The following is a 25,028-nucleotide window of genomic DNA, read 5'->3' on the forward strand; positions in this document are numbered from 1 at the left end:
TCACCGGGGGCAAACTACTACCCTCCAGGACACCTACACCACCCGATGTCACAGGAAGGCCATAAAGATCCTCGAGGACAACAACCACCCGAGCCACTGCCTGTTCACCCCGCTATCATCCAGAAGGCGAGGTCAGTACAGGTGCATCAAAGTGGGGACCGAGAGACTGAAAACAGATTCTATCTCAAGGCCATCAAACTGTTAAACAGCCATTACTAACATTGAGTAGCTGCTGCCAACATACTGACTCAAATCTCTAGCCACTTTAATAATAAAACATTTGATGTAATAAATGTATCACTAGTCACTTTAAACAATGCCACTTTATATAATGTTTACATACCCTACATTACTCATCTCATATGTAGATACTGTACTCTATACCATCTACTGCATCTTAGCTATGCCGTTCGGCCATCGCTCATCCATATATTTTTATGTACATTTTCTTATTCATTCCTTTTAATTTAATTGATTATTTAGCCAGGTAGGCAAGTTGAGAACAAGTTCTCATTTACAACTGCGACCTGTCCAAGAATAAAGCAAAGCAGTTCGACACAATACAACAACACAGGGTTACACATGGAATAAACTAAACGTACAGTCAATAATACAGTTGAAGAAAATCTATATACAGTGTGTGTAAATGAGGTAAGAAAAGTGAGGTAAGGCAATAAATAGGCCATGGGGGCGAAGTAATTACAATATACCGATTAGACACAAAAGTGATTGATGTTGCATTAGATGAATGTGCAAGTAGTGATACAGGTTGTGCAGAGGAGCAAGATAAATAAATAAATACAGTATGGTGATGAGGTAGTTGGATGGGCTATTTACAGATGGGCTATGTACAGGTGCAGTGATCTGTGTGCTGCTCAGTCAGCTGGTGCTTAAAGCTAGTGAGGGAGGTAAGAGTCTCTAGCTTCAGTGATTTTTGCAATTAATTCCAGTCATTGGCAGCACAGAACTGGAAGGAGAGGCGGCCAAAGGAGGAATTGGCTTTGGGGGTGACTAGAGAGATATATCAGCTGGAGTGCGTGCTACACTTGTGTGTATAAGGTATTTGTTGTGAAATTGTTAGATTACTTTTTAGATATTACTCGCATTAACATCTGCTAACCATGTGTATGTGACAAATAAAATGTTATTTGATTTGATTTGATCAGTCTAAAACGTTGCACATACACTGCTGCCATCTAGTGGCCAAAATCTAAATTGCACCTGGGCTGGCATGATACATTATGGCCTTTCTCTTGCATTTCAAAGATTCAAAATGTTTCTTTTTTTCTTTGTATTATCTTTTACCAGATCTATTGTGTTATTTTCTCCAACATTCCTTTCACATTTCCACAAAATTCAAAAGTGTTTTCTTTCAAATAGTACCACGAATATGCATATCCTTGCTTCAGTGCCTGAGCTGCAGGCAGTTAGATTTGGGTATTTCAGTTTATGCAAAAATTGAAAAAAAGAGGCCAATCCATTAATACACGTCAAAGCCCCGTATGATACGTTGTTCATAGTAATATTTTGAAGAAGAAACTGGATCAAACTTTCAACAAGCTAGTGCTTTCGGAATAAAGTGCATTCGGAAAGTATTCAGACCCCATTACTTTTCCACATTTTGTTACGTTACAGCCTTATTCTAAAATGTATTCAATAGTTTTTTTCTAATGACAAATCAAAATGAGTTTTTAAACATTTTTGCAAATATATTAAAAATACAAAACTGAAATATCACATTTACATACAGTACCAGTCAAAAGATTGGACACACCTACTCATTCCAGGTTATTCTTACTATTATCTACATTGCAGAATAATAGTGAAGACATCAAAACTATGAAATACTACATATGGAATCATGTAGTAAACAAAAAAGTGTTAAACAAATAAAAATATATTTGAGATTTGAGATTCTTCAAAGTAGCCACCCTTTGCTCTGATGAAGAGCTTTACACACTCTTGGCATTGTCTCAACCAGCTTCATGAAGTAATCAAATCAAGTCATATCAAATTTGATATATCACATGCGCCGAATACAACAGGTGTAGACCTTACAGTGAAATGCGTACTCACGAGCCCCTAACCAACAATGCAGTTGAAAGAAATATGGATAAGAATAAGAAATAAAAGTAACAAGTAATTAAAAAGCAGCAGTAAAATGCCAATAGCGAGACTATATACAGGGGGGAACCGGTACAGAGTCAAAGTGATGGGGGCACCGGTTAGTTGAGGTAATATGTACATGTAGGTAGAGTTATTAAAGTGACTATGCATAGATGATAACAACAGAGAGTAGCAGCGGTGTAAAAGAGGGGGAGAGGGGGGGGGCAATGCAAATAGTCTGGGTAGCCATTTGATTAGGTGTTCAGGAGTCTTGTGGCTTGGGGGTAGAAGTTGTTAAGAAGCCTCTTGGACCTAGACTTTGAGCTCCAGTACCGCTTGCCATGCGGTAGCAGAGAGAACAGTCTATGACTAAGGTGGCTGGTAATATTTGACAATTTTTGGGGCCTTCCTCTGACACTGCCTGGTATAGAGGTCCTGGATTGCAGGAAGCTTGGCCCCAGGAATGTACTGATCCGTTCGCGCTACCCTCTGTAGTGCCTTCGGTTGGAGGCCGAGAATTTGCCATACCAGGCAGTGATGCAACCAGGACACTCTCGATGGTGCAGCTGTAGAACCTTTTGAGGACATGCCAAATCTTTTCAGTCTCCTGAGGGGAATAGGTTATTTTGTGCCCTCTTCACGACTGTCTTAGTGTGCTTGAACCATGTTCGTTTGTTGGTGATGTGGACACCAAGGAACTTGAAGCTCTCAACCTGCTACACTTTAACCCCGTCGATGAGAATGGGGGCGTGCTCTGTCCTCTTTTTCCTGTAGTCCACAATCATCTCCTTTGTCTTGATCACATTGAGGGAGAGGTTGTTGTCCTGGCACCACACGGCCAGGTCTCTGACCTTCTCCCTATAGGCTGTCTCGTTGTTGTCAGTGATCAGGCCTACCACTGTTGTGTCATCGGCAAACATAATGATGGTGTTGGAGTTGTGCCTGGCCTTGCAGTCATGAGTGAATAGGGAGTACAGGAGGGGACTGAGCCCGCACCCCTGAGGGGCCCCTGTGTTGAGGATCAGCGTGGCGGATGTGTCGTTACCTACCTTTACCAACTGGGGGCGGCCCGTCAGGATGTCCAGGATCCAGTTGCAGAGGGAGGTGTTTAGTCCCAGGGTCCTTAGCTTATTGATGAGCTTTGAGGGCACGATGGTGTTGAACACTGACCTGTAGTCAATGAATAGCATTCTCACATAGGTGTTCCTTTCATCCAGGTTGGAAAGGGCAGTGTGAAGTGCAATACAGATTGCATTATCTGTTGGGGCAGTATGCAAATTGGAGTGGGTCTAGGGTTTCTGTGATAATGGTGTTGATGTGTGCCATGACAAGCCTTTCAAAGCACTTCATGGTTACAGACGTGAGTGCTATGGGTCAGTAGTCATTTAGGCAAGTTACCTTAGTGTTCTTGGGCACAGGCACTATGGGGTTCTGCTTAAAATATGTTGATATTACAGACTCAGTCAGGCAGGGACAGGTTGAAAATGTCAGTGAAGACACTTGCCATTTGGTCAGCGCATGCTCACAGTACACGTCCTGGTAATCCATCTGGCCCTGCGGCCTTGTGAATGTTGACCTGTTTAAAGGTCTTACTCACATTGGCTGCGGAGAGCGTGATCACACAGTCTTCCAGAACAGCTGGTGCTCTCATGCATATTTCAGTGTTATTTGCCTCGAAGCGGGCATAGAAGTAGTTTAGATCGTCTGGTAGGCTCATGTCACTGGGCAGCTCACGGCTGTGATTCCCTTTGTAGTTTGTAATGGTTTGCAAGCCCTTTCACATCTGACGAGTGTCAGAGCCGGTGTAGTATGACTCGATTTTAGTCCTGTATTGACGCTTTGCATGTTTGATGGTTCATCGGAGGGCATAGCAAGATTTCTTATAAGCTTCCTGGTTAGAGTCCCGCTCCTTGAAAGTGGCAGCTCTAGCCTTTAGCTCAGTGTGAATGTTTCCTGTAATCCATGGCTTCTGGTTGGATTCTTCGATGCACTTAATGATGAAGCCAATGACTGATGTGGTGTACTCCTCAATGCCATCAGAGGAATCCCAAAATATATTCCAGTCTGTGCTAGAAAAACAGTCCAGGAATGCATTTCAATTAACTTCTCTAGGGTAGGGGGCAGCATTTGGAATTTTGGATGAAAAGCGAGCCCAAATTAAACTGCCTGCTACTCAGCCATAAAAGCTAGGACATAAATTATGGACATTATCGAACAAAACAAACATTTATTGTGGAACTGGCATTCCTGGGAGTGCAATTCTGATGAAGTTCATCAAAGGTAAGTGGATATTTACAATGCTATTTCTGACACCATAACATGGTGGATATCTGTTTGGGTTGTTTTGGTCTCTGAGCGCCGTACTCAGATTATTGCATGGTTTGCTTTTTCCGTGAAGCTTTTTTGAACTCTGACACAGCGGTTGCATTAAGGAGAAGTGGATCTAAAATTCCATGCATAACAGTTGTATCTTTTAGCAATGTTTATGATGAGTATTTCTGTAAATTGATGTGGCTCTCTGCAAAATCACCGGATGTTTTGGAACTACAGAAGATAACGCGCCAATGTAAACTCAGATTTTTGGATATAAATATCAATTTTACCGAACAAAACATACATGTATTGTGTAACATGAAGTCCTATGAGTGTGATGAAGATCATCAAAGGTTAGTGATTAATTTAATCTCTATTTCTGCTTTTTGTGACTCCTTTCTTTGGCTGGAAAAATGGCTGTGTTTTTCTGTGACTTGGCTCTGACCTAACATAATCGTTTGGTTTACTTTCGTCGTAAAGCCTTTTTGAAATTGGGAACATGTGGCTGGATTTACAACAAGTGTATCTTTAAAATGGTGTAAAATACTTGTATGTTTGATGGGATTTCTGTTGTTTTGAATTTGGCGCCCTGCAGTTTCACTGGCTGTTGACGAGGTGGGACGCTATCATCCCACATACCCTAGAGAGGTTAACAGGTGTGCCTTGATAAAAGTTCATTTGACAAAAAGACCAAGTCCACATTACGGAGTTACCTCTGCTGCAGAGGACAACTTCATTAGAGTTACCAGCCTAAGACATTGAAAAAATGTAAAATGCTTCACAGAGTTCAAGTAACAGGCACATCTCAACCTCAACTGTTCAGAGGAGACTGCGTGAACAGGCCTTCATAGTCGAATTGCTGCAACCGTGAAGCATGGAGGAGGAGTTGTAATAGTGTGGGGGTGCTTTGCTGGTGACACTGTCAGTGAATTATTTTGAAATCAAGGCACACTTAACCAGCATGGCTACCACAGCATTCTGCAGTGATACGCCATTCCATCTGGTTTGTGCTTAGTGGTACTATCATTTGTTTTTCAACAGGACAATGACCCAACACACTTCCAGGCTATGTAAGGGCTATTTGACCAAGAAGGAGAGTGATGGAGTGCCTCATCAGATGACCTGGCCTCCACAATCACCCGACCTCAACCCAATTGAGATGGTTTGGGATGAGTTGGACCGCAGAGTGAAGGAAAACAAGTGGCTGCTTATGTGGCACATGTGGCAACTACTTTAAGACAGTTGGAAAAGCATTCCCCATGAAGCTGGTTGAGAGAACGCCAAGAGTGTGCAAAGCTGTCATCAAGGCAAACGGGGGCTATATTTGAATAATCTAAAACAAAAACTATATTTTGATTTGTTTCAAATTTTTTTGGTTACTACCTGATTCCTTCCATCTGAGTCCTAGGTGCCTTTTGGCAAACTCCAAGCGGGCTGTCATGTGCCTTTTACTGAGGAGTGGCTTTGGTTTATCCACTCTACTATACATGCCTCATTGGTGGAGTGCTGCAGAGATGGTTGTCCTTCTGGAATCTCCACAGCGGAACTCTGGAGCTTTTTCAGAGTGACCATCAGGTTCTTGGTCACATCCCTGACCAAGCCCCTTCTTCCTCAATTGCTCAGTTTGGCCGGCCAGCCATCTCTAGGAAGAGACTTGGTGGTTCCAAACTTCTTCCATTTAAGAATGACAGAGGCCACCGTTTTCTTGGGGACCTTCAATTCTGCATACATTTTTTGGTACCCTTCCCCAGATCTGTGCCTCGACACAGTCCTGTCTCGGAGCTCTACGGACAATTCCTTCGACCTCATTTTTTCTCTGACATGCACTGTCAACTGTGGGACCTTATATAGACTGGTCTGTGCCTTTCCAAATCCCAATGTCCATTCAATTAAATTTACCACAGGTGGATTCCAATCAAGCTGTATAACATTTTTAAGGATGATCAATGGAAACAGGATGCACCTGAGCTCATTTTTGAGTCTCTTAGCAAAGTGTGAAAACGTATCTAAATAAGGCATTTCTGTTTTTGATTGTTAATACATTGTTAATACAAAAAATGATAAAACTTGTTTTTGCTTTGTGATTCTGGAGTATTATATGTAGATTGATGATGATTTTTTTTGACCCATTTCAGAATATGGCTGTACCATAACAAAGGTTTTTTTTTAAGTCAAGGGGTCTGAATACATTCTGAATGCACTGTATAGTAAAGGAATACGTCAGGATTTTTACAATGAGGGACAGGCAGAATGGTCAGGCAGGTGGATACAGGGGCCGGACAGGCAAGGGTCAATAACCAGGAGGACGAGAAAAAGAGAGGCTGGGAAAAGACAGGAGCTGACAGGACGAATGCTGGTAAGCTTGACTAACAAGACGAACTGGCACAGACAGACAGAAAACACAGGTATAAATACCCAGAGAATAAGTGGGGAAGACGGGCGACACCTGGAGGGGGTGGAGACAAGCACAAAGACAGGTGAAACAGATCAGGGCGTGACACTTCCCCAGTGTCAGGTGAACTCATGGATACCATTTTATCTCTGCGTGCAGAAAGAAGCTGCTAAGTAGCTCTAGTACAATTGCTAACTAGCATTAGCATTATGACTGGAAGTCTATGGTGTCTGCTAGCAATCCCGAAGTATCCCTTTAAGATCTCTCTCTATTAGCTCCATAATGCACGTCAAGGGTTGTTTGACCCCTGTCATTGGACCCTTTGCAGGTTGTGCTATTAAGCAGATGAATTTGAGTTTGATTTGAGGCGGGTTTTCTAAATGAGTGAGATTAAATGATTGGATCATCCCTGGTGATTTTCGCTTTACTGTCTCGCAGCTCAGAAACATCCTCATGGTAAATAAGAACTTGTTCTTAGCTGACTTGCCTTGTTAATGAAGGGTATCGGTCATCTGTTAACTCAGGGAAAATCTCGGAATACTATTTCCTTGCTTTTTTTGTAAACTCAACTTTACATCAAAGTGCTTGATTAATTACTGATAAGAGTTTAATAAATTAATAATAGCTTTAGTAATTAATGTAGCTTCCCCCCCACCACCATCACCCGACATCTAAATATTTCTCACCCGAGCCTTTCATATTTTGACATCTTTTCTCCACACACTCAAAATGATTCATTATCTCATGATTTGCCCGAAAACTCCAAACAAAACAGAAGTTGTTCTTCCTGCTTGGAAGACAGAAGACATATTTCTTGTGAATGTTTGAAAGGCGGCAATTTGAAGGACCGGATGATGAGGGCACTTGCAAAATGGCAGTTTCAGTTTCCTCTCTGACAAGTCGTTCAAATGGAGGGGATTAACGTAAGCCAATGATCTCCAATTTGAGTGTGACATTAAAACCTAATTTGAAGTGGCATCAATAACATTATCACGCCTATTTAGAGATAATCAAATATGTCGACATCCAAAAATTGTGAAATGGGACCTCTGAAGAGGCGAGTTTGTTTTGGTGCCAAACGTGGAATCGAGGCTTTTTTTTTGCAATTATGATATTTGCATCTATTCACTGGGCCTGAGAGATTTGAACTAAATCCCTCAGTCCATCAGCCCTCAAATTACCCTTTCTTATCAAGTGTTTGAGTTAAGATTAGGCCATAATACAATCTATCATGGTGTGAGGCAGGGTTAACGGATAGTTGGATGATATTTGGGGGTTGAACTTTGACTCTATACAGTATTTTGAACACACAATTGATGAATGTGTAATTTCATGTTCCAGTAAGTGAACCGCAATGGTCAATAGATGACACAAGCATGGCTTAACCCTTAATTTGACAGTTTTATACTCAATATTTTTCATTACTTAAACAGTATCACTTATTTTTCTTCGTGGGCAGTATACAGTAAAGCATTCTTGTTCATTACTGTATATCTCATCAGATTGTAACAAAAAGCTCAGGCACTTGAACACTTCAGAGGAGGGGACGTCTTGGAATAAGATTTGAATTGTGGAGGGTGGAGGGTGGGTGAACATAAGTGTGTGTCTGTGTGCCTATTTATTGGTGTGGGTGTCTGTGTGTGTGCGTCTGTGTGTGCCTGGATATGATAAATGTGCTTTCTCTCATAATCTATGTGCTTCAAAATATGAACTTTGAATTATAACCTAAAGAGGGACTCATAAATCTTGTGACTTTGTTGAGTAGCGGTCCAAAGGAATCCATTCTCTGTGTGTTTGTGTTTGATGAATAATGCAGTCGAGTTTGGCCAGTTGGATCCAGAAAGTGATGTAGAGACAGACCTATGCTTCCTGACAAACAAACAGCTCTGGTTGAAATGCATGTAAGGAGTTTTGTGTTGGTACTCAGACTCAAGGTCAAGCATTGCACTGACTCTACGGTCATTATTGGCTGTCCAAGACCTGCCCTTGGTGTTGTACAGTAGACATACATTTATGGATGGAGACCCACTCAAACTGTAATAATACCGCATTCAACGGAATCCATGCTTCAAGATCATTTTGATCACGTGGACTGGGATATGTTCCAGGTAGACTCAGAGAATAACATTTACATTTACATGGACACGGTTCATCAGGAAGTGTATAGGGGATGTTGTTACCACGGTGTCTATTTAAAGCTACCAAAACCATAAACCATGAATAGATGGCAGAATTTGTGAAAAACTGAAAGCGTGAATCACTGCATTTAACCATGGCAAGGTGACTGGGAATATGGTTGAATACAAACAGTGTAGTGTATCCCTCTATAAGGCAATCAAAAAGGCAAAATGTCAGTACAGAGACAAAGTGGAAAACCAGCCATGTCGCGGACACCGACGTCTTGCTCCTAGACAAGCTAAACACCTTCTTCACCCGTTTTGCGGATAACACAGTGCCACCGATGTGGCCCGCTCCAAAGGACTGTGGGCTCTCATTCTCTGTGATGTGAGTAAGACATTAAAGCGTGTTAACCCTCACAAGGCTGCCAGCCCAGACGGCATCCCTAGCCACGTCCTCAGAGGATACGCAGAACAGCTGGCTGGAGTGTTTATGGACATATTCAATCTCTCCCTATCCCAGTCTGCTGTCCCCACTTGCTTCAAGATGTCCACCATTGTTCCTGTACCCAAGAAAGCAAAGGTAACTGAACTAAATGACCCTATAGCACTCACTTCTGTCAAGTGCTTTGAGAGACTAGTTAAGGGTCATATCACCTCCTCCTTACCTGACACACTAGAACCACTTTAAATTTGCTTACCGCCCCAATAGATCCACAGACAATGCAATTTCCATCGCACTGCACACTGCCCTATCCCATCTGGACAAGAGGAATACCTACGCCAGAATGCTGTTCATTGACTATATCTCAGCTTTCAACACCACAGTACCCTCCAAGCTCATCATCAAGCTCAAGGCCCTGGGACTGAACCCCGCCCTGTGCAACTGCGTCCTGGACTTCCTGAAGTAGGAAACAACACCTCCACTTTGCTGATCCTCAACACAGGGGCCCCACAAGGGTGCATGCTCAGCCCCCTCCTGTACTCCCTGTTCACCCATGACTGACTGGCCACACACACCTCCAACTCAATCAACACAATCAAGTTTGCAGATACACAACAGTAGTAGGCCTGATTACCAACAATGATGAGACAGCCTACAGGGAGGAGGTGAGGGCCTTGGCGGAATGGTGCCAGAAAAATAACGTCTCCCTCACCGTCAACAAAATGAAGGAACTGATCATGGACTTTAGGAAACAGGAGAGAGAGCTTACCCCTATCTACATCGATGGGACCGCAGTAGAGAAGGTGGAAAGCTTAAAGTTCCTCAGCGTACAAATCACTGACGATCTGAAATGATCTACCAAACAGACAGTGTGGTGAAGAAGGCTCAACAGCGCCTCCTCACCCTCAGGAGGCTGAAGAAATTAGGCTTGGCCCTAAGACTCTCACAAACTTTTTGCACAATTGAGAGCATCCTTTTGGGCTATATCACCACCTGGTACGGCAACTGCATCGCCCGCAATCGCAGGGCTCTCCAGTGGGTGGTACAGTCTGCCCAACGCATCACCAGGGGCACACTGCCTGCCCTCCAGGACACCTACAGCACACAATGTCACAGGAAGGCCAACAAGATAATCAAGGACATCAACCACCCAAGCCACTGCCTGTTCACCCCGCTATCATCCAGATGGCGAGGTCAGTACAGGTGCATCAAAGATGGCACCGTGAGACTGAAAAACAGCTTATATCTCAAAGCCATCAGACTGTTAAATAGCCATCACTAGCCGGCTACCACCCGACTACTCAACCCTGCACCTTAGAGGCTTGCTGCCCTAAATACATAGACATGGAATCACTGGCCACTTTAATAATGGAATACTAGTCACTTTAATAATGTTTACATACTGCTTTACTCGTCTCATATGTATATACTGTATTCTATTTTACTGTATTTTAGTCAATGCCACTCTGACATTGCTCGTCCTAATATTTATATATTTCTTTATTCCATTCTTTTACTTTTAGATTAGTGTATTGTTGTGTATTGTTAGATACTACTGCGCTGTTGGAGCTAGGAACACAAGCATTTCACTACACCCGCAATAACATCTACATATTTGTATGTGACCAATACAATTTGATTTGATTTGATTTGAACATTTGCTAAGAATCATGGTGAAAGTGTCCGTAACTAGATCATGGTCGGTCCCAAATCTGAAGAGATGAAAACCACTCCCCATCAGATAAAAGCGGTGGAACATGAAGGAAGGTTAGAACCTACCAGTTGGCAGTCTCAACCTTGTTGATGTCTCCTTCTGGTCAGCAAGGATATGAAATGGGAACTACTAGAAAGTAAACCATTTTAGTGAATTCATATAGTTCAAAGTCTGGCAATGAGAGCTATTGGATGGCTGTGCTCAAGGCACTCAGTCAGTAGGACTGACCTAAGATCAGTCATGTCACTGTTCAAGAGGTATAACTAGAGGCAGTTTATTGGTTTACAGCTGATTGAGGGACAGCAGACGATGATACATCTTCTGCTAATTGAGTCCCACACCAACAGTAATCGGATCAGGAACTCTGTACTCTTTATCAATTATTAACTGAGCAGTCTCACTTAGAAGGGAAAGTGGCTATTGAACATATTTACCTTGGACTCGTCAAAGGTCAACGTTTCTAGTTGTCAATGCAATCGGAGTCGTGTTCATTAGGCACCGTAATGGAAAACATCTTGCAACGGAAAACTAAAATGAGCATTTCTTATTGGATCAGTTACTTTCTCCTTGTTTCAGTCCGTTTGGTGCTTAATGAACATGACCCAGGTCTCTTCAAGCAATAGGGCATTACCAAAGATAAAATGCAGCATGTCTGTTAATTATAACCTCAGTTAAAGGCCCCAGAGGTTTTCCTGGTCAAGGTCATGTACAGTAGTCATGAGAAAACCCTGGCCTTATATGCTGTAAGCCAAGGATCATCAACTAGATTCAGCTGCGGGACGGTTTTCTTCTGGAGCGGATGGTCGGGGGGCCAGAACATGATTACAAATTGGCCCAAACAAATATGTTTGACTAAAACATAAGCATTTCAAACGTTGCTTACATTTGTATACAATCATGTGTCTGTCTATTATGCGTGGGAATACTTGGGAACAGATTTCTCAAATTAAAATAACTTGGGGCTGGCTGATTTCCTGGTGTTTTTACAGTCTTTTATGTCCAACAATGAAAATTCCACACAAAAAAAGTTCATTTTTCTTGCTCAGAAAATAAAACCGAATTCGGCCCACGGGCCTCCAGCTGGGGATACCTCCTGTAAGCATTATATGGGGATGTTAAGATGTCTCTTCATAAGCAACATGTTATACATTTATGGACATAACTCTAAATATACACGTCAGCCATAATGCCATCTTGGGGTATAGAGGATATTCTCTCACTGAGGTACAGTGACGGCTTGTGCCCAAGCTGTGCCATCAAACAGTAATTTAAAGCCTGTACACAACATGACAGCGTCCTCTTAGGCGACCAGCACAAACGGTAAAAACCCCTTCTACAGGACATGTAAAAACAAACTTCTACAGGACATGTAAAAACAAAAATTCTACAGGACATGTAAAAACAAAAATTCTACAGGACATGTAAAAAAAACTTCTACAGGACATGTAAAAAACCCTTCTACTGGACATGTAAAAAAAACGCTTCTACAGGACATGTAAAAAAAACGCTTCTACAGGACATGTAAAAAAACTTCTACTGGACATGTAAAAACCGCTTCTACAGGACATGTAAAAAACCCTTCTACAGGACATGTAAAAACTGTAAAAAAAAAAAAAAAAAAAAACTTCTACAGGACATGTAAAAACCCCTTCTACAGGACATGTAAAAAAAACTTCTACAGGACATGTAAAAAAAAATTCTACTGGACATGTAAAAAACCCTCCTACAGGACATGTAAAAAAACTTCTACAGGACATGTAAAAAAAAACTTCTACAGGACATGTAAAAACCCTTCTACAGGACATGTCAAAAGTTTTTCAAAACTTATACAGGACATGTAAAAACCGCTTCTACAGGACATGTAAAAAAAACTTATACAGGACATGTAAAAACTGTAAAAACTAATTCTACAGGACATGTAAAAACCCTTCTACAGGACATGTATAAAACCCTTCTACAGGACATGTAAAAAAAACCTCTACAGAACATGTAAAAAAAAAACTTCTACAGGACATGTAAAAAAAACTTCTACAGGACATGTAAAAAACCCTTCTACATGACATGTAAAAAAAAATCTACAGGACATGTAAAGACCCCTTCTACAGGCATTGTAAAAAAAAACTTCTACAGGACATGTACAAAAAAAACTTCTACAGGACATGTATAAAACCCTTCTACAGGACATGTAAAAAAAACTCTACAGAACATGTAAAAAAAACCTTCTACAGGACATGTCAAAAAAAACTCAACAGAACATGTAAAAAAAACTTCTACAGGACATGTAAAAAAAACTTCTACCGGACATGTAAAAAACCCTTCTACAGGACATGTAAAAAAAACTTCTAAAGGACATGTAAAAAAAAATCTACAGGACATGTAAAGACCCCTTCTACAGGCATTGTAAAAAAAAACTTCTACAGGACAAGTAAAAAAAACTTCTACAGGACATGTAAAAAAAAAAATCTACAGGACATGTAAAAAAACTTCTACAGGATATATAAAGACCCCTTCTACAGGACATGTAAAATCAACTTATACAGGACATGTAAAAACCCTTCTACAGGACATGTAAAACGTTTTTAAAAACTTCTACAGGACATGTAAAAAAACTTCTACAGAACATGTAAAAAAAAACTTATACAGGACATGTAAAAAACCCTTTTACAGGACATGTAAACAAACCTTCTACAGGACATGTAAAAACCCTTCTACTGGACATGTAAAAAACCCTTCTACAGGACATGTAAAAAAACCTTCTACAGGACATGTAAAAAAAAACTTCTTCAGGACATGTAAAAAAAACTTCTACAGGACATGTAAAGACCCCTTCTACAGGACATGTAAAACGTTTTTAAAAACTTCTACAGGACATGTAAAAAAAACTTCTACAGAACATGTAAAAAAAAACTTATACAGGACATGTAAAAAACCCTTTTACAGGACATGTAAACAAACCTTCTACAGGACATGTAAAAACCCTTCTACTGGACATGTAAAAAACCCTTCTACAGGACATGTAAAAAAACCTTCTACAGGACATGTAAAAAAAAACTTCTTCAGGACATGTAAAAAAAACTTCTACAGGACATGTAAAGACCCCTTCTACAGGACATGTAAAAAAAAACTCCTACAGGACATGTAAAAAAACCTTCTACAGGATAAAAAAATACAAAAAAAATAAAATCGGACAGACAACAATTAACTATAGGCCCGAAATGAAGCTTTCTGCTTAGTTGACTGAATACTGTTCCAGGGAGGTTGAGCAGCATTCCCCTAACTAAAAAGGTCTGTTTCAGTGAGGGGTGGGGATAAAACATGAAACGGACACCTCCATTATCCCTGGGTGTAAGTTAATTCATTTTTGTATTTTTCTTTGTTTTGTTAAGTGTGTTGAGACGTTTTATAAATACACTAGCTAAGGATGCTAGCACTGCTGTGTTAGCTATGCTATCACCACAGTGTTAGATAAGTGGATAATTTTGCATGGTCATATCATCAGGTTTTTCATTTATGATAAAAATTTGGGGGATTTTTTCCTCAAGCTGTACAGTCTTAGTGGCTGGGCACGGGCCATAAAACAATTCAACCTTGACCCCCTGGAACTCGATGACAAAACGGGCTTTAATGGTGAATTCTGTCTGAGCGATAATCGTCCCTCCGTTTAATACCTCTTCAAACTTGTGGCAGCCTTTTTCCATAAGCCTTTTTTTTCACCATTTCAATTAATATGAGTCCATTTTTGGCAGACCACATTAAGGATATATACTGAACAAAAATATAAACACAATATGTAAAGTGTTGTTTCATGAGCTGAAATTTAAAAAAAGCGTATTTCTCTTCAAATTTGTGCACAAATTTGATTACATCCCTGTTAGTGACCATTTCTTCTTTGCCAAAATAATCCATCCACCTGACAGGTGTGGCATATCAAGAAGCTGATTAAACAGCATGATCATTACACAGGTGCACCTTGTAGTGGGGACAATAAAAGGCTACTCTAAAATGTGCAGTTTTGTCACACAACACAATGCCAAAGATGTCTCAAGTGTTGAGGGACCGTGCAAATGGCATGCTGACTGCAGGAATGTCCACCAAAGCTGTTGCCAGAGAATTTAATACCCATCTGTCATGGATGTAACCTTCTAACCCCATCCCTTGCTTTCAAGTCTCCTCTCAACACCCTAAAAAAACAGCGGAAACAAGATACAGAAGAATATTTTTGATCGAGAGAGATACATTAACAACCTTATTACTAGTGGCAGTGGCCTTGCACTGTACTGTAAACCCAAACAGACAGAGTCAGGTGCGGTGCAGCAACCACGACCTGTCGGATCCGTCCACCATCCATAGTCAGAGTATTCACTCTGCCTTTGAGTGAGAAAGATTATATTAGCAGAGTTGATTTATGGACAACAGAAAGCTTGTGTGTGTGATTCCGCTGTGATTCCAAGCGTTCCCAGTCATTCCCAGACGCAAAGCCTCTTGATACTCTGTTAGCCCTGAGGTGTAACGTTTAATAATATACTGCTTCTGTCACTGCGCTCTCTTTTTTCTCGCTCTCTGTGCAAATACATTACATTCAGCTACAACTTTCCAACATTTATGTGAGTGGAAGGATAGAAAGGAGAGAGAGAATGAGAGAGAGAGAGAGAGAGAGAATGAGAGAGAGAGAGAATGAGAGAGAGAGAGAGAGAATGAGAGAGAGAGAGAATGAGAGAGAGAGAGAATGAGAGAGAGAGAGAGAGAGAGAGAGAGAGAGAGAGAGAGAGAGAGAGAGAGAGAGAGAGAGAGAGAGAGAGAGAGAGAGAGAGAGAGGGAAACTATACATTGATTAAAAGCCTCAGATAGTCCATCCAATATTGCCCTGAAGAACATCAGTTATTTTGCATTCTGACACAGCGATTGATAACTGGTAAATGTGTGCGGGAATGACAAATGCAGATAGAAACAGGCTTTGACAAAAATGATAACAGCATCGGTCTCGGGGGGCGACGGAGGTATGAGCGGAGGCTGTTTAAAATATTTAATCATTTTATGAAGGCTGCAAGATGTTGTTTGACCCTGGAGGAGTGTGAATGTCATGCGGATCATAAATTGCCAAGACTTTGAAATAAAACAGATCATGGGGGGGGGGGTGTATTACAATTTTATAGATGGTACATTACAATTTTCATCTATTATTTTGTCTGGACCCCTGTCTTGAGGATATAGAAAATAATCTATTCACAGGCAAGATGCGGAAAGGGCATGATATGAAAGCTATTTGCACTGGTGCTATCGTTATCAAATATTAAGAACAGAGCCAATACAAGGTTGTTGTCCGCTTTCTAGCCAATAGGCAAGATGGTAAGAAAAAGACACAATATATATATTTGTGACAAACTACAAAGCAATCTGAAAATGTTAACAAAACAGGAGGAATTTCATTCCACTGGGGTGACATAATTACTTACAATATTGAACTTCCAGACATGTCAAGTCACTGCCCAATCATTCTCATCATCCCGTTTTGTAGACAGCAGCGTTCTGAATTACTCTCCATATGGCACATGGCGGAACCCTGCAAATGAAAACAGCGGGAAATATCAAAGAATCCCCCTTCCTCCCCACCTCCCCAATAAGTGAACAGGGTCATGTTCATTGAGGTTTGCATAGGAAAACATTTTGCAACGTGAAATGAAAATGAGCGTTTCTTATTAGACAAGTCCAGGAAATCCTTCCCTGTTTTCAGGCAGTTTTTTTTCCCCATTTGGTGCCTAATGGACATGATCCTGATCTTTATCTCGTCTAGCATGGTATTTGGGGAAATCAGCCCCCGAAACATTGGCCATTACAATCCTCTTATCAAAGTCTGATGTCTGAGAAGCAACAGACAATTAAGAGGTGGCCACTAATGAAGGAGATTAAGGCTCATATTAAAAACATTAAGGAGTGAAGGAGTTCTGTACCTTGGGTACAGACAAAGGAGATAATACATACATTTGCCAAGTGTTGACATGGCAAAATGATGTACCTGTTTTCTACAATGAATTAGACCGTCCAGTATATCATACATTGATGACAATGTAATTACGTACTTGGATTCCAGACTTTATGATTTGTGTGGAGAGAGAGAGAGAGAGAGAGAGAGAGAGAAGGGTAGACACAGGAAAACCTGGCTCCCTGTAGAGGAAAGGCTGTGCAACCACTGCAAAACAGCAGAACCTGAGACGGAGCTGCATTTCCTGACAAAATGTCAAAAATATAAAACAATTAGAGAGTGTTATTTTCCCAAATTTGAAACCCTTATTCAAAGACCTCTCTGATGAGGATAGGCTACCTGTCCTGTTGGGGGAGGACACAGAGAGCTGTGGGTTGGCAGCGCACTACATTGCTGCTTGCCATAAGTTGAGGGACAGTGTCTGAACGGACCAATCAACCTGCACATGTCCTCTACTGTATGCTTATAGTTATTGTTCAATGTATGGTTATTTTGACCCTTGGTTATTGTTGTCCCGTTGACAATTTTGATACAAATTTTTATTTATTTTATATTGTACATATCCAAAATAAGCTTTGGCAATATGTACATTGTTACGTCATGCCAATAGAGAGAGAGAGAGAGAGAGAGACATTAATAAAGACAGTTAAACTGGAAGGTGCGTCTGAAAAGCATGTCACCACATACAGCACCGCAAATATTAAAGAGGACTCAACGTCTTGAGCCGAGTTCAGGAGACACTTTACAAGGATTTGGCTTAGCCTCTTAAGAACTTAATTGACAACTGAGACCCAAACAAACACTTCCACAATAGTTACCCGTCAACTGTTCAGGACACCATCATTGCAAGTTAGGTATTATTTAAGTTTAGGAAGGAACATTTTAATGGACTATTTAAGTCTACTTTTCCTTCATCTTAATTTAATCCTGTCTAGTTTGTAGCAGTATTTGGGTGAGCACACACAGAACATACATTTCTAATTCATTTCAAACATCAATTGCAAATGTAATGAATGGCATACATAATTGCAAATGCAATGGCATATATAATTGTTTAATCTTGTAAACCAGGGTTTGGTCCCAATTCCATTTTAATTTCAGGAAGTAAACTGGAATTTGATCAGCTGAATTTACTCAATTGAAATGGAATTGACCCCAATCTATTTATCATCATTGTTGTCTCTCCTCTGTACCATCCTTTTTCCAAGACATGGGAACATTCCCCGGTGCCAATACTCTCCGTTTCTCGCCAGCAGCCCAGTTTTGTAGCGCTTGCTGTGCCAGTTGGTGGCGTTTGTTGGCCCTTCTAGGTGCGTACACACATACTGTGTCCTTGAAAACTTTGTGCTCTTTCCACTCACACCTGCAAAGCTGTCATATTGGCTCTTGTCACATGTCTCCTAATGTTACCACACATAGTGTGGAAGGTCACTGAAGAGGAGAGGCAGACAAGACAGTCTGTCGTACAACAAAACTATTTACAGGATGAATCAGACCAGGTTTCAATATTGTATGTGTTTTCTTTCAAATACTTTAGCTGTGCTTTATTGAGCTTGCCTGGTGCAATGGAAATACTGGAATAGTACAGAAAATGCCAATCAATCTTTATAATCTATGCTATGGCAATGGGTGGTGAATTGGTATAGTGTTTGCGAAATCAATTCGATTTCTGATTCAATGACCCAAATCAAAAATACTATAGACAACTTAATATGAACTTCTAGGTAATCATATTAAGCAAGACAACGGGTAATTTATTCATTTCCAGTTCAATCTTTACACTACTGTTTGTATTAGACAGTTTCGGTTCAGTATTCCTCTTTGACTTCAGCACATTTGGGCCATAAAGCCAAAGCAAATTGTTCCAATAACTCTAATCCAACACTGGTAGTAAAGTATTGCCTGTCAGTTTTTCATCATCTTAACTCTAATTTGATACACCCCAAAGTAATCTCCAATTTAAGCTATTTCGAGACTGCAGTGCTTCTTCTGAGAGAGAGAGAGAGAGAGAGAGAGAGAGAGAGAGAGAGAGAGAGAGAGAGAGAGAGAGAGAGAGAGAGAGAGAGAGAGAGAGAGAGAGAGAGAGAGAGAGAGAGAGAGAGAGAGAGAGAGAGAGAGAGAGAGAGAGAGAGAGAGAGAGAGAGAGAGAGAGAGAGAGAGAGAACACACAATCAAAAGTTCAAAATGTACTCCAGGCATCTTCAGTATGACACACATTGCATTTTTAGAACTCCATCACTTACAGTAGGAGGACAACTCTACAACTTCACAGCCAATCCCTCACCCTTTCTCTATTACCTTTCTTTCTTTCCTCTCCTTCCATCTCCATCTACGCTTCACACCTTCACACGTCTCAACCTTTGTGCTGATACTCCATGGATCGACAGCAAGACACATGTATAGCATAGCTAGCTGACAGAAACATACTAGATGGGTGTTTTAGAGGGAAAAATAACCCCATGCACTCCACGACCAAGTGCCTTTAACCAGTCAGTAACACAGCCGGGTGCCATGGCAGCCCCATGCCCTTAATAGCGGCAGCTGTCAACGCAGACAAGGTTGCTGAACTCGAGACAAGCCTGTCAAGAACTCTGGGGCTGTGACTAGCAGAACCACTATTGAATGTAAACATGAGTAGCCATTTGTACAAGCTGGGGGGTTTGGCTGAGTAACGACCATCTTTCTTTCAAAGCTGGCTCGAAGCCAGACCATAGTGCGGTTTACTTATTGACATGTCTAGGACTTGGTCGGCTTGTCTTAGTTGTAATTTACTGTTCTGAATCGGTCTGATTGAACAATGTGTTACACTAGTCAAATGAGTGACATCAGGGGTTTGTTAAGAAGGTTCAAATATCCAAAACAATGAATGGTCTGTGACGTTTCACTCTTGAATTAGCCCCATGTTTTAGACGGTTGTTTCTATGTGCTACCACAATGACTAAAGTCTTGTATAAAGAGCTAAACCATTGGTGGGAGTGACTGGTGTTTTTGCTTTGTTTCATTGTCCAAGGACAGCTTTCTACAGTTGTATTGCCTGCACATACAAGCGCCACCTTGTTTTTACTGTGTACTGAACGTAACAATTTCAAATATTTGACTTTTACAGTTTATATGAGGAAATCAGTCATTTGAAATGAATGTATAACGCCCTGATCTATGGATTTCACTCGACTGGGAATACAGATCTGCATCTGTGGGTTACAGATACCTTAAACCAAAAAAATCTGCCTCACAATGGGTATTTTTGTGCATTCAACTTACCAATCCACAAAATGCAATTGTGTTCGTTGTCCGTAGTTTATGCCTGCCCATATCATAACCCCATCGCCAGCATGGGGCACTCTGTTCACAATGTTGACGTCAGGAAAGTGCTCGCCCACACGACGCCGTACACATGGTTTCGGTACATACAGTAGTATCTGACATACCTTAATGTGGAAAGGCAACCCTAAAACACCAATGACAACATGACGGTAAAGATACTTCATATTAATTCCACAAAAAACATCAATTGTTTGCTATCAGTGTCTTCCCAGGGACAGGCGTTAAGCACAGTGACGCAGACAAAGGAAAGGAGACGTCAAATCAACGGGAATTGAGGCACAAAGATAAGTGAGAAGGGTATCAAATTTTAAAAAGGGTGAATAAAAATGCATGAAAATTGATTTGAAGTGGTGTTAGTTCCAATACAGAAAAGCGAAAAAAAATGGGCTCACAAAAACGCCTCAGCAAAGCAAAATGGTACCATTAACAATATAATAGGATTATAGTTTATGTTTGTTTGTTATGGTGGATAAAGGAAATCAGGGTTAAGAGAAAAAAAGCTTAACTCCACTCTGTTATCACTGCCTTGGAAAATTAGCGGCAGACAGAGATCATTTGCATATTCATTTATTGTTTTCGGAATTCACCTCTTTAATTAGACCTAGCATAGCGAACTAGCTATTGCCACCTATTTCAGCCAAACAGGCTGTAATAAACACGTACAAAAATCTGCTGCTTCTGGGGTGTCACTTCTAAATACAATTTATCATCAAACGTTTATGAATTTGCACGCCAATGATCAGGACTTGAGTAATGTGTGAGTGGGAGGTGATTTCTTCATGAATAACATCAAAGTTGAAGTGTGGACACTTAACACAACGTGGTTAAAAGAGGCATTATCTTTGAGTGTGTGTGTGTGTGTGTGTGTGTGTGTGTGTGTGTGTGTGTGTGTGTGTGTGTGTGTGTGTGTGTGTGTGTGTGTGTGTGTGTGTGTGTGTGTGCGTGTGTGTGTGTGTGTGTGTGTGTGTGTGTGTTTGTGCTCATGTGTTAATGCGCATCTTAAGTGGATAATTAAAAAGCCAAGTGGAATTGTCATTTGATTTTAATTATCGTGTACAACTTCAGACAGTCCTCGATACAACGTTACCAAAAAAAGGCATATGGCTGAATACAAGAGGATAATGTGACAGGCTGTTAATTACAGACTTGGGTTATCATCATTCTCTGGGGATAAACATGGTTTACACCACTACACACGTACAGTAAATAGAGGCTGAGGACACACAGGCCGGAATTCAATTGTAGCAAAGGGAGTTTCAAAACACAGCGAAAGTAGACAGGAAGTAGATGCCTATACGTGCCACAGCACGCAAAATGGCCAGAATGAACGCAAGTTGGTCAGGCTTGTCTTACATATTCAAGCCCCACCAATGCAACTAACTCAAAAACATTAGTCGAGTCGTTTTCAGATTTGCCATCTCCCTATTCAGCTGCACTTACTGTACAAATCCACACAAATTGTATGCCTACTGATGAGCTTTAAAGTTACCCAGGGCTCAGGGTAGATTCATCCTCTTGGAACTGCAGATTCCATTGCACAGATCCATTTGCATCCTTCGACCCCTTCGTTACACATCGCTGGTAGTCTAACTTGCTAGCGCTCTGTGGAGCTGCTATCAGAGGATATGACGGTCATTGATCTCAGTCTCTGGTGGCTAACCCGTTCTCCATTAGTGCTCCCCTCACCCGTTCTCCATTTGGGCTCCACTCACCATGTCGACTTTCCCCCACCATGGTTCGTCAATGTAATGAACTCTTTGGGCTCATTTAGGAAAAAGCTGTGTTATCGAGCTGTGTTATCGAGCATTTGCTCAGGTTTAAAATACGGACCTTGGTGAAAATGTAACCCCCCACACCCACCCAGCACCCCCTAGGCTTCCCCTGAAAGAGAACGATGAAGAGGGGCCTGGAGAAAAGAGAACGAAAAGAGGGGGGGAGGTGAAAAAAAAACCCAGAGTGAGGCCGGCTAGACATCAGAAGACGGATATGATGGCAGGCGGTTTTGGCCTGTGCGTCACTCCACATCGCCTTGGCTACTGATCTGTTCTCCCGACACTGCCCGCCGAGCACATTTCCATCAAACTGATCAAAAAGCTCCTCTGATGGCTCCAGGCACTGCTTGCTGTTAGGGCTTCATATTAACCATCTCCCAGACCACTAGGGTGGTGTAACACAGTCCTTTGAGTGTCCGTGTATTATCAGAGAGTGAGATTCTTGTTCTGGGGTGTGTGTGTGTGTGTGTGTGTGTGTTGTGTGTGTTGTGTGTGTGTATGTGTGTGTGGGTGGGTGGGTGGGTGTGTGGGTGGGTGGGTGGGTGTGTGTGTGTGCGTGCATATACACCAGCGTTATTGTTGTTTGGATCTGAGTGTCTCATATTGAAAGCAATTAGTACAGCGAACAGGCCCCAAGGTGCGTTCAACCCGTGCTTATCTCTTATCTCTCTCTCACACACACACACACACACACACACACACACACACACACACACACACACACACACACACACACACACTCACTCACTCACTCACACACTCCTCTGTCTCCAGCAGACGAGGCTATGTGTGCTCCTGATGATAATGGTAATATTACAAGGCCCCAAGCAGAGGATTGGAATGGGCCTTGGTAATGACCCATTAAAGGAGAAGGAGAGTGGCAGCCATCTCTACACACTCAGTGAGCCATCATCATGCTGTACACCTGGCCTTAGATTGCATTACCCTTACATAGCATACCACTGCTGTTTTAAAGGGGAGGGTTATGAGTACTAGTTGTACTGTAGGCTGATATGAACACTGATTTTGTTTGCACTATAGGGGTTTCGCTCTCTGATGACAGACCCTACATCCCAACAACCACGCACACATACATGCACACATACACAAGCAGGCCGACACGCACACGCACACACACACACAATCACAAAGGACTACATTGAAATAACACCAATCGCAACTCCATAGCAGCAGACAATAAGGTTCATGTTAAATCGATAGTTGCATGAATCAAAGGTAATGTTTTTAGCCTGTAAACTAAAAGGTGTTCAGCTGAAATTAAAGATCCCAGAAGTGTTCCATAAGCACAAAAATATTATTTCTCTCAAATGTGAACACATTTGTTTACGTCCCTGTTTGTGAGCATTCCTCGTTTGCCAAGATAATCCATCTACCTGACAGGTGTGGCATATCAAGAAGCTGATTAAACAGCATGATCATTACACAGGTGCACCTTGTGCACAATGCCACAGATGCCTCAAGTTTTGAGGGAATGTGCAATTGACATGCTGACTGCAGGAATGTCCACCAGAGCTGTTGCCAGAGAATTGAATGTTAATATCTCTACCATAAGCTGCCTTCAACGTCGCTTTAGAGAATTTGGCAGTACGTCGAACAGGCCTCACAACCGCAGACCACGCGTCATCACAGGACTTCCACATCCGGCTTCTTCACTTGCAGGATCTTCTAAGACCAGCCACCCGGACAGCTGATGAAGCTGAGGAGTATTTATTTCTGTAATGAAGCCCTTTTGTCAGATAAAACTCATTCTGATTGGCTGGGCTTGGCTTCCCAGTTTGTGGGCCTGGCCCCTAAGTAGGTGGACCTATGCCCTCCCAGGCCCACCCATTGCTGCAGCCTTGCCCAGTCATGTGAAAACCATAAAGCCTAATGAATTCATTTCAATTGACTGATTTCCTTATATGACATGTAACTCAGTAAAATCGTTGAAATTGTTGCATGTTGCGTTTATATATTTTTTCAGTAATACATGACAGAAGACTAAAATATAACAAAATCATTTGACATAGAAGGAATATATATATATATTTTTATAATATTTATTAATTATGAAATATTGGAAAAATGTTAATAACATTCCACCGATGAGGCCAGTAGGTCATTTGAATGCAGGAACGGGCTACATGAGCCATCCTCGATCTGAAACACGTCTTGTAGTCTTAAACACACCAGAAATCCTAAGTGAGGAAGCAAGGTCAAAAAGAGCTGGTTCAAAGATCCGTCTCATTTGCAAACGACTCATCACTAGAGTGTCAGCTATTGGCAGAGTGCAAGGTCAGTGCACTGTACACATTCCCAACACATACTCCCGCACATGTAAAAGGGACATTCAGCTAGTTTTCTGAACTTTACACTGGATTTGTTAGTTTAAGTTGCGAGTAGACCACGGGGTAATTCGATAGCTTCCAATCAAGTTTTCAGTAAATGTTTTAACTCATAACAATTAAGTAAAATATAACATTCCATTACTTACATACACATACATTTTTTAAATTTCTTTTATACATTGGCCCATAGAAATGATTTCAAAATGTAGGCTTTTTCGCAATGGTGTTGTGTGGCACTTCGTGACATATTTGATTTGTTGGCTCTCCGAAATGTGGCGTGTGTGTATATAAATAACAGAAGTGACTCGCCTATCAGTGATGTGTGTGTGTTTGGGGGTTGAAACGTGTGGATTTTTCCTCTGCATTGCTGTCTCGTTCCCCGCGTTCCCGCTGACATGTCTGATCAGAAAGTGATGACAGCCTATGATTGTCAAACAGCCTGTCGCTGAGTGACAGGTTGGCTTTGGCATACGCTAATGCTCTCCCTCTTTCCCCTCTTCCGCCTGTTTTTTGACAC

The sequence above is a fragment of the Oncorhynchus kisutch genome, linkage group LG14, assembly GCF_002021735.2.
Source record: "Oncorhynchus kisutch isolate 150728-3 linkage group LG14, Okis_V2, whole genome shotgun sequence".
Classification (NCBI taxonomy): domain Eukaryota; kingdom Metazoa; phylum Chordata; class Actinopteri; order Salmoniformes; family Salmonidae; genus Oncorhynchus; species Oncorhynchus kisutch.